This window comes from Tenrec ecaudatus, chromosome 1 (assembly GCF_050624435.1).
Source record: "Tenrec ecaudatus isolate mTenEca1 chromosome 1, mTenEca1.hap1, whole genome shotgun sequence".
NCBI lineage: Eukaryota > Metazoa > Chordata > Mammalia > Afrosoricida > Tenrecidae > Tenrec > Tenrec ecaudatus.
The window spans coordinates 209,797,825-209,811,577 of record NC_134530.1 but is presented as its reverse complement, the minus strand read 5'-3'; positions in this window follow the sequence as shown (position 1 = coordinate 209,811,577).

The following is a 13,753-nucleotide window of genomic DNA, read 5'->3' as shown; positions in this document are numbered from 1 at the left end:
AGAATAGGTATTAAGTTGTTTTTTTTTACATATAGATACACAGTAAGTGACTGTATGATTGATAAAGTAGATGAGTAATAGAAATATTTAGCTTAATTGGTGCAAAATTGCCTGTACCTATTAACTATTATGGGCTCCTTACATTTTTAAAAATCTGGTTCCATATTTTTTGGAAAAACAATTGGATAGAATAGTTTCCAGATCAACAATTTTCTAATAAGAGAAATGAAAATGAAAGAAAAAAGTCTTTATTCTTTCATGCATAAAAGTACTTAGTACAGAAAAAAAGAGAAACTTTTTCTAAAGTCTCTTCAGTCCTAATGGGAACGTTCAATGTAGTTTACTTAGCTAACTTCTTATAACTAGAATGTAATTTTATGTTTTAGAAAAAGATCTTTAGGAAGTTCTTGTTTTCAACACCCCTAATACAAAAATATCCCCTTGAATTTAATTACAATTACCATAAAGTGATGTTTTTCAGAACGTTGAGGTTGTAACATGATTTTGTATAATCTGCACATGTCTTCTGCACTGTCAGTTGGTTATATGGATGATCAAAGATATAGTAATTAAATGGGTTCTCTGAAACTCAAACGATATACTGTAAAAGCTACAAAAGAAGACCATTTTCTGTAAGTGGCCTCCACGTTAAGAGAATCATTACCCCTTGTGGCTTAGTGGACCACATGGTGGGTGCTAACCGATAAGTCAACAGTTTGAAACCACCAGCCAATCTGCAGAAGGAAGAAAAGGCTTTCTACTCCCCTAAAGTTCTACAGTCTCAGAAGCCCACTGAGGAAGTTCTCTTCCCGACCAGGCATCATTATGAGTCAGTATCAACTTAATGTCAGTGAGTTTGATTTGGTTTGAGTTTGAACAACTTACACTCTGCATAACAGCATAAACCAGGAACTATTGATTAAATTCAACCTTAATTAGACTTTTTAATTGAAGAGAAGAAGCAGCATCCTATTTTGAGGGGTTGATATTAGTTCTATGGAAGAGCATGAGGTCAATTTCATTCAAATGACTTAAGCAAATACTCAGAGAAATTGGCTTCTCTGTAGGACAGGGTAGACCTACCCTTGTGAGACTCTGAGACTATGTGTGGGAGTAGAAGGTCCCTTCTTTATCCAGTTGACCAGCTGGTGATTTCAAGTGCCGACGCTTGCGGATCACAGCCTAATGTGTAACCACTGTTCATGGTAAAGTAAAGGGGCCCTGTGAAAGAGGAAGGCCCTCGACAAGATAACACGGTGGCTGCAACAATGGGCTCAAACATAAGAACAATTGTGAGAATGGCACAGGACCAGCCAGTGTTTCTTTCTAGTGTCCATGGGGGTTTCCTGAGTTGGAATGGAATGGGCTGGATGGTATCTAACAACAACCCGCTCTGGCTCTCCCAGACTATTTCTCTCTCTCTCTCTCTCTCTCTCTCTCTCTCTCTCTCTCTCTCTCTCTCTCTCTCTCTCTCTCTCTCTCATTGAATGTCAATGTCAATGTCAATGTCAAGATGATCTTTTAAAAATCTGTACCTTAGAGTCTGTCCAGCACACAATATAATCTCCCTCCCCTCATTTTTGGGAACACACTCAAACCTTTTACATCATATTTGGAAGAAATACACTTTACTTGTCGTTTTCTATTCCAGCATTTTTATAGAGATTGTAAAATTTCCAATCTAACAGATTGGCCCCTCACTTCCTTCACTTCATCCTTTTCCTTGCTTCATGTCTGCCCCAAACTCCTAAAGTCACAAGCTGACCCCTAGTATCTCTCAAAGGTGTTCCACCTACCAGCATTCCCTCTGACAGTAATGAAAGGCACGCAGTTGGCGTCTCAGAAAAGGTCCAGTCAGAACAGCGGTTTCCTAGGGCATCTGCTTGGCCAGTGAAGGTCAATGCAGGGAGGTCCAGGCAGGAGGAAGTGGTAACTTTTCTATAGACTCAAAAGGGGTAATCACCTGAGGTTGTTCTCAGAGGACACAGGACAATCATGAACATATGAAGAGGCTTTAAGAAAACTGAAAACCCCATTGTTGAGAAAATTGCCAGGGGTGTTCTGCTGAGAAATATTTTTTTTCTGTCACAACCATATACCTGTTCATTCTCCTACAGAAGCAAAAGAGGCCCTATAACAATTTCATTGATAAACCTTACACCATTCACCCTTTAGCCCTGTCCTTTACCCTTCACACTTATTGTTCCCCAACTCAAAGGATATTGAAGAGAAACACAATTTGAATCCCTAGAAGATTCAAATCTGCCACTGTGACATGCTTATATTGAAGATCACGGAATCTTTGAGGAGTGACTAGAGAGATGGAAGCATTGCCTTCAGAAGGCTGAGATGAGAGCATCGCAAGAAACAATAACTTTGCATTTTGACACTTAGTTTAATAAAGATTTCTATTTTTTATAGCAGTACTTTTGACTTACCCTTTGATTGAACTTGTAACCTAGAGGAATTTAACTTTCACAGTTTTAATTCATGAATTAAGTTTGAAAAAGAGTTCAATTTATTTGTTTCTTGGCAGAGTTAAGAATAAAGGGCTTTAGGGCATCCAGCTACACTAAGACCTTTTTCTCACTCTCCAAAGGGAAAAAAGTCAAATTTTAAATGGAAGCTGATGCCAAAATTAGATAATTATTGGATTTTGAATCCAAAGATTCAGCTCCAATGGATTTGTAATTGTTTAATCAGATTTTCAACATGTATTTTTGAGAAACTCTCATGTATCTGGAAGTGAAAAAAACAAAATATGCTAAGATAGGCAAAAAGCCTAATAAATAAAGTATATAGTGTGTTCAAAAGCTCCAATTTCCATGAAAAGATAAATGGCAAATTAATGCAGAATAAGAGTGGCCAAGACACAAAGACAGAAATGGGTAGGGGAGTAAGTATATGACATGAAATATCTGGTTAAGGTAGGACTTAACCTGCAATGAGAATAAGATATTGAATAATATGTGAAGAAGACGAAAAAGTTACAAATGCAAATATCTAGAAGAAAACTCACAGAATACCAGGGATTTTCAGTAGAAAGGCCTTCAGAAAGAGATCTCCCCCTGTTGCATAGAGGTCATCTTGAAGCTTTTTGTGGCTGGAGGAAAATGAGTGAGGGAGAGGGGAGTCTGAGATAATGGCAATGTGGTAGAGGCATGTCATGTAGGGTACCATAGGTCACTGTGAAGTTGTTTTCACTCTGAGTGAAATCAGAGAGGTATTGAAGACTTTTGGGCAGAGGAATGACATGCTTTGATTGCTCCAAATTTAGTACTGAAAGGATGAAAAAACACAAGCATAAAAACAAGTGAGGTGACTATTGCAACACCCACGCAGAAGGTGGTCTTACTGGGAAGCAACCCTGAAACTGGTGAAAAGAGGTTAGATAACGGATGTGTTTGGAAAGTCAACCCCCTACACCTTTGGCTAATTGGATGTGACATATAAAAAAAGTCAAGAGTCAAAGTTGGCTCAAAATTTTTTATCTGAGCAACTGAAAAAAGAGTTACCATCTCTAAATTGAGACACACACAAGTGAAATTTATTTGGGAAGGGGTCAAGAATAAGCTTGAGTTGTCTAGTATGTGTCTAATTGGATAGCCATAGAATGCAGGAGAGATATCTGGACTGACAAAAATTTGAGAATATAAAAAGTATTCAAGGATAATTTTGAGTGAAACTAGCATTTGCTTTTTACGTAGTTTAAAATTCCACACAAAATCAAGCTGTTTAAAATAGAAAAGCATCGAGTTCTCTACTAACAATAATGTAAATGTTAAAAATCTCTAAATTGACATATGATCACTTTGGGTATAGATTTCTTTCATCATGTTCTCAAAACAGGAAAATGTTAACCATATAAGTAATTTATATTTTACTGCAATTGACTTCCGCAGTCATTTTCATGAAATAGAAGTCTGGATCCATCTTTAAGAATCAACATACTCAATCTGCCAGTACATCTGTCCAGTAACTATTTGGAAATTATCCTGTTAACACAATAACTGGAGACTTCAACTCAAATAAATCAGACTCCAAAGCATGATAGAATGACTATGTTATACCTTAAATCACCTTAATATTTATGGACGATGCATTATAATTCATTGCCATCATTGCTGGCTTAAAGGGGGAAAATTACCATGTATACTAAAATATTTTATAAAGAACAAATGCTCTAGTGACCATTAACAGTATTGTACACTACTCTATCTTTCCATCCCTCCCACCTTCAAAAAATCTTAGAACAACTGAATGAGAGTAAACACTGTCACTCTCAAAGGCAAAATATAATTAACTCTTGATAGGAAAATATAATTATTTTCTTAAAATAAATACATTATTAAAAATTGCTAAGTAGTTAAAATAGCATCAACTAATGAATACCTGACATGAAAATGAATGCGCCTATTTTGCCAACCTCTGAAAACATTCTTTTCCTTGAAGAAGTAGTCATAATTCAAAGAACATTCAACTAAATAGCAGAAAGTCAGTCTGCCCTAAAAAGGTCACTTATGTTTTAAAGAAACATTTTTTAATTTAATAAACAACAAAATGGACAACATTCAAAATGGCAAAATTGGATCGAGAGTTCTTGTACTTTTCCCCAGTTACACGTTGGAACAGAATGTGAAATGAAAACATTACTATATTAGAAAATTTTGTATTTGCCAGTGATTCAAAGTAATGAAAGGCTAAATCTGGCCACCTGACAGATCTTGCTTTTATTAGAGGATTCTGGTTTGGTAAATTGGAATTTGAGGCAGTTTATCTTCAATGTAATAATACCAAGGTATATGGAAAAATAATAAAAAGTGATATTTCTCCTTTTCTGTGAGCAGTTTACTTTTAGGACTGAATGTTTTGCTTCACATGAATTATGCAGGTCCTATTGTCTTATTGGTATAATGGAGAAAGGCAATCGCCACCACAGAATTACTGAGTCTAGGCACCAACAGCAAAATTCATTTCCTTTGGGATTTGAAGGGCAGAGTATGTTTTAGCCACATTGATTTCACACAACCTAAAATACAAGGCTCTCTAGTTATTGTAAAATATCTTTGAAAAAGTAAAGGACAATAAGTCGCAGGAGGTACAATTTCTCATTAACCAGGAATTTGGGTATACAAGACTATACGTACTCAAATATACATTTATTTCACACTTTGCTGCAGTGGAACTTAAGTTCTAGCTGAAGTCTTTATTTCCCCTGAGATGATTTATTACTTAAAGTTTTGATTCAGTCAAACTGGAGACCTTCTTCTTTCTGCCCTCGCTGCTGCCTTGGAGAATCGGTGAGGAGGCACGTGTGCTTTCAGTGTTTCTCTGGCCTGCTATTCCTGGAACGTAATTGGAGCAGCGTGGCTCTGATTATCTCCACCACTGGCCTCCGCTGTCTGCCTTCTCCCATGCTGGAAACCATGCAGGCTGTTATGTGCACCATCTGGCCTCCAATGTGCATAATCCAAGCTTTCATCTGTGCTTGCATCTCCTGTGCTAGGAGCGTGCGACTTCTTTAGGCCATCAACCCCCAGTGTCACATCCATGCCACTTGGCGCCACAAAGAAAAATACATGAGCACTCTTGGTTCTCCACGACAGCACTCTCTGCGGCTGTTTTCAGGCCCACACCCAATCACTCATGCAGTCATCTGTAATCTACTCCTTCCACCGGTAGTGTCGCAAGGAATTTTTATTAGACTCGCAGTTTCCTGCATAATTATAGCAGTTAGTCAAATCTCTCACGTGTTCTCAATTCACATGACTAAGTTAGGAGCGGCTTAGCTATCTTCTTCCAAGGAGGAAGCAGTGGATCACTGGTAGAACTGCGCAAAACTTCGATCTGAGTCCCAGCAAGTTCCCCTTCGCATCCGCCAGTGGAGGCTTGGGTGCTGCTGTGAATAGATTTCCACGGAGCTTTCAGACGAAGACAGGCTAAAAGTGGCCTGACAATCTACTTCTGAAAACCCACCAATGAAAGTACTATAGATCCCAATTGCTTCATCACATTGGGATAGGGGCACCAAAAGTCAGGGACCAAGCCAGTGCCAGCTAACCACTGCAACAAGAAGAGATGCGCTCCCAAGAGGGGTGACCACAGCGACAGACATTGCCCCTGTCCAGCAGCTTAAAAAAATTAAAAAAAATTCAAAGTCCTGTGATTACTGCTCTGAAATAGAAATTGTCCTCAGACATTTTATCAGGAAAGACCCACTCCTCAAAAATGACACAGTGCTTGGAAAAGTCGAGGGCCGCCCTTCAAAGAGATGGATGACAGCGCCAAGGGCCTCGGGCACAGCAGCAAGGATGAAGGTGCCACGTGACCACAGCCCTGCCTTCTGTTGTCCAGAGTGGGTTCACGAGTCAGCCCTGGCTTGCATGGAAGAGCAACGCCACATTGTTTCGGGAAGATTTCCATTAAAAAGTCATGAGGATCGAAGAGCAAATCCGAGTGAACCTGGTGAGGAGGGTGAGTGGAGTGCTGGGGACGAGGACCTTCTTGGGGAGAAAAACTCCAAGATCAAGTGCCTGCGGTGCACCGAGCTGTGGGAAGTGAGCCGAGATGGGATTGGCGAGCCTGCAAGGGACAGGCCACACAATGTTGCATTGGAAGAGGAGAGCATGGAAAGATTGTCCTCACAAAAATGGCATGGTCTCTTTTCATTATTATTTTCTTAAAAATCTCTGGATGTAGTGTGGAGCAGAGAACAGACACTCCTGCTGACCGATCTATTTCTTAACTGCCATAATGGTGAAAGTAGCTTGGGATCCTTGTTATGCGAATTAAATTAACTAATAGAAGTAAAGACCTTGGCGCAAAGCCTGACACAGAGTAAATATGTAATAAATGTGGGAGTTACTACAAAGATCAATGCTGAACTTTATACAATTAAAATCCAGATTAACAGAGTGTATTGCGAAGAAAAAGAATTAGCTTCATAGCCAAATGCACTGCTTTATAATCAGAGCTTTTGATTTATTAGCTATGAGTTACATATAACCATTTGAAACTGCACATCTTCACACAGAAGCTAGAACAATTCCACATCCCTTGCAGCATTGTTGTGGAAGCAATAGATTCGTGTATATGAAAATGTCTATCACAGGGTCTGATACATTCATTTCTAACAGATATTTGTTTTAATCTCTTCTCCCTTTGCATAAAATTTAATTACCTCATGCTATCTGCCACATTGATAAAGTTATATTGCAACTAATAATTGGTGAATTACTTCTTCATTACACGATTGAGAGTCTATTGGCCTCGTCTCAAATGTGCCATTCCCTATACATTTTACATGGTAAGAAGACAAGTCTCATTGCCAATAAAAGTTGAAGAAATAAGATGAATTATATGTATTTTTAGCAGAAACAAAAAAATGTCCTTTGTAAGTAGAGTGGGAAGGGGCATAGGGTTAGGGAAATTGTGGACCATTTCGATTTGGGGGTGACTCAGAATGCACTGCTTAGGGCCCGGCGGTGGTTCGCATCCAGCTTTTTGACTCACGTTTCTCTAGAAACATTGCCCGGGAGATAATTGATGGCTGCGTTCAAGGCATGTCCTACTTTTCAGGCTGCTGGTTTTATGGTCAGCATTTGCCTCTTCCAGGAAAGAGGGAGAATACTCAAAATCTTGTAGCAACAACCCTCCTTTTCCGAAAGAGGCACCGTAATTGAACAAATGGGAATAAATGTAGGCATTTCCATGGCCTTTCTGGTCAGCCGATCCTCTTAGGTATAAATTAGAGTGGCAGATGCACTGGAAAGTTTCCACCCTGGTTTGTAGAAAGGAGAGCTGCAGGATTTCAGTAATATTACAAACCAGACTGAAGTGATTTGATGTCCACAGGTCTGTGGGCCAAGACAGAGTATAATTGAGAAGGAAAGGGCCATTCACCCAATTACTCAGCCACTTGCCCCCTAAATCTCAGAGGCCGTTTAAAATTCAGGTTGGTCCTAGAAATGCAGGCCAGTGCCAGCACTCATAGCTAAAACGGTGGAAGACAGTAGAGACCACCCAATCCAGAGCGTGCATTGTATAAATGAAAGGACGCGGCCTCACCACCCAAGTGCTTGTCAAAGGCCAAAGCTAGTCGGAGGAAAGTTTAAGAATAGAACTGAAATTTTTCTAAAATAACTATCCACGCTCATCTAAAGTAGATAGTAATGCAATATTTTTTTTGCCTGCCTATCATATTCTCAGCATTATATAGAGAGCTATATATATAATATGTGAGAATAAATAAAAAATATTGCTATTAGGCTTCTCATTTATACATGCACTGGTTTCTTCCAAACCAACAAAGTTAGACATGTCTCTAGGACGAGTGGATGGCTGCAGGCAAGTTCCCTCAGTAGTGCATTTGTCTTATTCTCATTAGGGCATTGTCCAAAAAATAAAGACGCCCGGGTGGGGGGTGGGGGCAGGGAATTACAGTAGTGAATTCCAAGAGTATGTGCTAGGCAATTTAAGACCGAGATCAGTTTAGAGAGGAATAGTGACATCTTGGGAGATACCAAATAGGCCATGTTGATAGATTTTTCTAGAAGGACCCAGGATGATCAGGGAGACTGATGATAAAGTTTTAAGAAAATTAAAGTGGAACTGGTGAGGAAGTGGTCAGAAAGTTGCCCCCGAGAAATTATTTTCCGTCCCAACAAAGCACATGCTCTTCCTCAAGAGCAGCAAGGGCTATCCTAGGAGAAGTTGCTTGCGAAGCTTTATCTCACTCACCCCCCAACCCTGTTTCTACACGTTCAGACCTCTTCCTCTTCCCAAATCTCAAAGGGCGTTTGAAAGGAAAATGATTTGAGTCCTTCAAGGATGCCAAAACTTTAGTTTTTGCAGGGAGCGAATCAAAGAGCTCTGAATCCTTTGAGGAGAGGATAGAGCAGTGGACATATGGCCTCCCATAATGCACAGACCTCGATGGAGGATCTATGGAAAAACAATAGTTTCACATTTGGGTATTTTCATTTCATAAAGATTTCTACAATTTTGTAGAAGTACTCTTACTTGCTCTTATAGAATATCTATTTCATAGCCATATCATTTGAGTGCATGTAATGAAAACTCAAAAACCCATTACTATCAAGTTGATGCCGTATACGGCAGAGCAGAACTGACCCTGTGAGTTTGAGAGACTTTAACTCTTTATGAAAGGAGAGAGCCTCATCGTTCTCCACAGAGTGGCTGGGGGCTTTGAAACTGTCAACCTTGCAGATCACAACCCAATGCGTAACCACTACGCCACCAGGGCTCCTATGAGAGAGTAGATGCACTATTATTCATTTATTTTAAAAAACAGTTGCCATACTTCAACACTCAGTCATGGTGACACAATATATGTCCATGTAAAACTATGTTTTAAAGGATTTTCAGAGCCCTGGTGACACGAGTGGAGTGCAGGTGTGCACGCTGTGGGGGGTGACGAAGAAGGAGGGACCAAAGTGATGCTGGAGTCCTCGGCAGTGACCCGCGCGACCCCTGCCGTCCATTCGTTGTACAAGCCATGAGCAGTCTGGGTGGATGGGCTGCCCACAACCCTGCCCCACAGCTTCCCAAAGTTCCTGCCCTCTCCATTCTGCCAAAATTGAGACTTTCCTCCCCCTTCAATAATGGGCACCGCAGCTGCCTGCCAACAGCTCTCAGTGGCTTTTAATAACAAACATCTATGTCTTGCTTCTGATCCACATTGGTGGCTATGGGTTGGCTGAAGCTGCTGCAGTTTCGATCAGCTCTTCTCAGCTCCCTTTGGCCCAGCTCCACAGGTTCACATTCCAGGCCCAGGTTCAATGAGCAGCTCAATTTGGAGCATGCTGTTCTTATGGCACACAGAATGAACTAAAAGCCAAAGCACAATGACTTTGTACACTTCTGCCAGAAGGTGGTATAATTTGCATCTCATTGGCCAAAGCAAATAGCAGAGCCAAACCCGATTTCTAAGGGGAAAGAAAGCATATTACTTCACAGTGGTAGGATGTGTCAAATAAATACTTAGGGGCAAAGAGATCATCTACCAGCGAAGGTAAGCACACCTTTCTTCTCTGTGTAATTCCCTGTGGAATGCTGGTTAGTTTTCCCCAAACTCTCTTTCTTCTTCTTCTTTTTTTTTTTTAACCCTCTTGGCTTCGTTGCTTTCCATTACTGGTTCCTTTAGGCACGTGACCGAGTTTTGGTGAATGAACTATAAATTGAAATATGTAAACTGCCGGTTGGTCTTGTCCACACAACACTTCCATGCACAGCCTTCTTGTCTCTCTTAGCAGAGTGCAGTCAGAGAGTGGAAGGAAAGAGAGCCTTTGAGTCCTTGTTTGGCAACGAGATTCCAGAGCAAGCCCATGCCAGACCTCATGGGGTGAGCAATAGGCTTTTTATTTTAAGCCACTGAGGTTTTCTTTTTTCCTCAGGAGTTAACCTATTCTGGCTAATTAATTTCATGAAAGAAATCTTTCCCAATTTCTATTCATTTTCTCATCCATTTTAAGAACCGATATTTTCTTTTTATGGGAGCAATGTTAAATTATTTTACATTTCCTTCATTCATTTCAATAAAATTAGTAACCGCCCCCCCAAAGAAAGATTTGCTTGTTTAAAGGTGAATGTTGGCCAAACCTTGAGAAATATATCCATGTGCTACTGTGATGTCAGCCAGAAGAGCACCAATTTCTCCTCCAGGACCTGGTATAAAAATAAAAGTTGTTCCATTCCTAAAATATTGTCCATTATAGAATTAAGCTAGGCTCACAGACAACAGTTTCTTTTCTCCAGAAATCGATTTCTCATTAGGAAAAAGCAACAGGAGCAGAGACTTCAGCAGACTGTCTAGCTAACTCAGGAGACAGTGGCTCACACTCCTGGTAAATCCTCTCACATAAACTAGTTTATTGCTTTTTGTTAAGCTATTGACCTAAGGTTGGTGAAATATTTACTTCTTATTCCATAAGTTATGAAACCTCTCAGGTGGCATAACTAACAGAAGGATATTTAAAAGCATAAAAGTGCACCAGACGGCCTGATTTGCCACTTACATCATGTGACATTGAGAAAGCAATTTAGTCTTTTTGTACCTCTGTTCCTGTAGCTTTGAAATAGCAATGATAGTAGTATCTATCTCATCACTTTGTTATGAGAATCAAATTCATAGAACAGAGGTAGAAATAAAAAAACAATTATGTAAGTGGCACCGTGAAGTTCTTGTTGATAAAGAGCAAAGACTGCAGTCTTCATTATGGAGTACACCTCAGGGTAAAGAGAACAGAATTCCTCACAACTGGACCACTGGGTAACATCCTGATGAATGGCGGAAAGGTGGAAGTTGCCAAGGATTTTATCTTGCTTGGATCAATGATTATGGAAGTAGCAGCCAAGAGATCAAAGGATGCATTGCACTGAATAAATCTACAGACAAGACTTTTAAACATCGGACCTCAACCTTCCTAGTGCCGGGACCCTTTACTACAGTTCCTCGTGTTGTGGTGACCCCCACCCCCAACAATAAAATTATTTTTGTTGCTACTTCATAACTGTCATTTTGCTCTTGTTATGAATCGGGTGACCCCTGTAAAAGTGTTGTTTGACCCCCCCAAAGGGGTCGTGACCTACCACTCGAGAGCCGCTGCCTTAAAATGTCAAAAAACAAGGATGTCCTCTGGAGGACTGCTGCGGGCCTGACTCAGCCATGGCATTTTCAGTCACCTCATATGGTTGTGCAACTTGGATATTGAACCCAGAAGTCTGAAGAAGAATTAGTGCATTTGAATTATGATGCTGGTGAATAATATTCAAAGTACCACAGACTGCCCCCCAAAGCAAACAAATCCACCTTGGAAGAATATCCTTAAAAGGGCATCTCCCTTACTTTGGACATGTTTCAGGAGAAAGCAGTCCCTCAAAACTTGTTAAGTGGAGGGCGGGGGGGAAGAGAGAAGCCCTCTGCTTGTCAATCCAAGATGGATTGACAGAGTCCCAGACCAATTGTAAGGACCCACAGGGATGGGCTGTGCTTCACCCTGTGGCTTCGAGTTGGGACCCAGTTAACTGCATCCAACAACAACATGTGGTAACTAAATAAATAATTTTAAAGGTCACAGTTAATAACTCATACAACTAGAAGAAAAAATGAGGAACTTTTCAGCTTTCTGTTTTACATCTCATTTATGAAAGCACACCAATGAGAACCTGGAACTAGACTCACCAGCAAAGATGCTGCTGACTAAAGAGCATATCCAAATGAAAGCCCCATGGAGCAGTCCGTGTTGCTAGTGCCCACTGAGTTGACTGTAACCAGGAGGACCGCATGGGAGCAAGGCAGAATCTTGGTGCATGTAGTCTGTGATCGTACAGAGGCGATTAGCCGAACCTCTCTTCTGAGCAGCGTTGGGGAGGTTCAAGCTGCCAGACATTGAGTTAGTTGCCAACTTTTGCAAGTGACAGTCTCAGTGTCAAAAATTCATGAGTGGCATAACTGTTTATAGCACCTGTGCGTTTTCAACACAAGATCCTGTCAGATTTAGCTGTTTGTACAGAGATAACAACTAACTCGTTTGACTCCATAAAACATAGTCCTTTTAAGGATCTCTCTGGGTGGAGTTAGGAATCTCTAACTAAACCATATGATGAAATGAAATCCTTGAAAGGAGAGTATTTAAAATAAAATGTCAACCTTGACGCGTCTACTGATAGTACATCAATGAGTTTTCCTGCAGCGAGAACAAACCCATTCTCTGTAGTTTCTTCTGAGGCATTTCTATGTTGCCTCTGGAGGCTCATAAATATGTTCTGAGATGAAAAAAATCTGCATTCTTTTGAATATAGTGCTTATCTCCGCCAAGTATTTTCCTTGGAGAACTATAAATTTCCTATTGGAAGTTGAGTCTTGGAATGCAACTTCTCAATTGGCTGTGAAAGGAAATACACTCTAGAGGGAGGTACTAAAGTAAAGGCTCTGTCTCACATGCCTAGGAACTAACAAAAATCAAGACTTGCTTAAAATAGATCAAACAATTAATATAATGAAAAACAAAAAAGAAATTTACTCGGGCTCTTTATTTCCTTTCCCTCTTGTAAAGTATCCTTAAGAATACTTGTGTACTTGTGGGAGGAAAAGGGTATCTTCTTCACATTGAAGATTTACGAGAAGCTTTACTTTTCCAACCTCAATTTTGCACACATATGTCTTCAAGCACCAACCTCCACAAAAATTAAATTTTCTGTTTTTGAAAAGTTCCTACTACCTCTTGTCCATACATATCCTTAAATATACTCTGTCCACATACCTGAATTCCCTTCCCTGTAACATGCCAGTTTGCACTCAACCTTTGGGTGTGGGTTGAATTTTCATGTCCCTCACCACTCCCAGCTCCTGCTACTTCTTTTTGCTTCTATGTTGCTGTTTCATTGTTAAGTGTCTTCAGTCATAGAAAAACCCAATGTCCAACAGAGCTCAACACTACTTAGCGCTGTACCATTGCTCATCCTCCCTGCGAGGCTTGGTCCCTGTCGACAATCTATTTTGGTGAGGGGCTTCCTTTTTTTTTCTTCTTGAGGGTCTGAAATGCTTTCTTATCAAGCATGATGCCCTTCTCAGAGACTTGTTCCTCCAGGTAATATGTCCAAAGGACCTGAGAAAAAACTCTTGCAATCCTGATGTTTAAGGAGCATTCTGGGTGTACTTCTTTCATGGTAGATTTCTTCATCCTTGTGGTAGTCCATGCATGTTCGATATTCTTTGCTCACACCATAATTT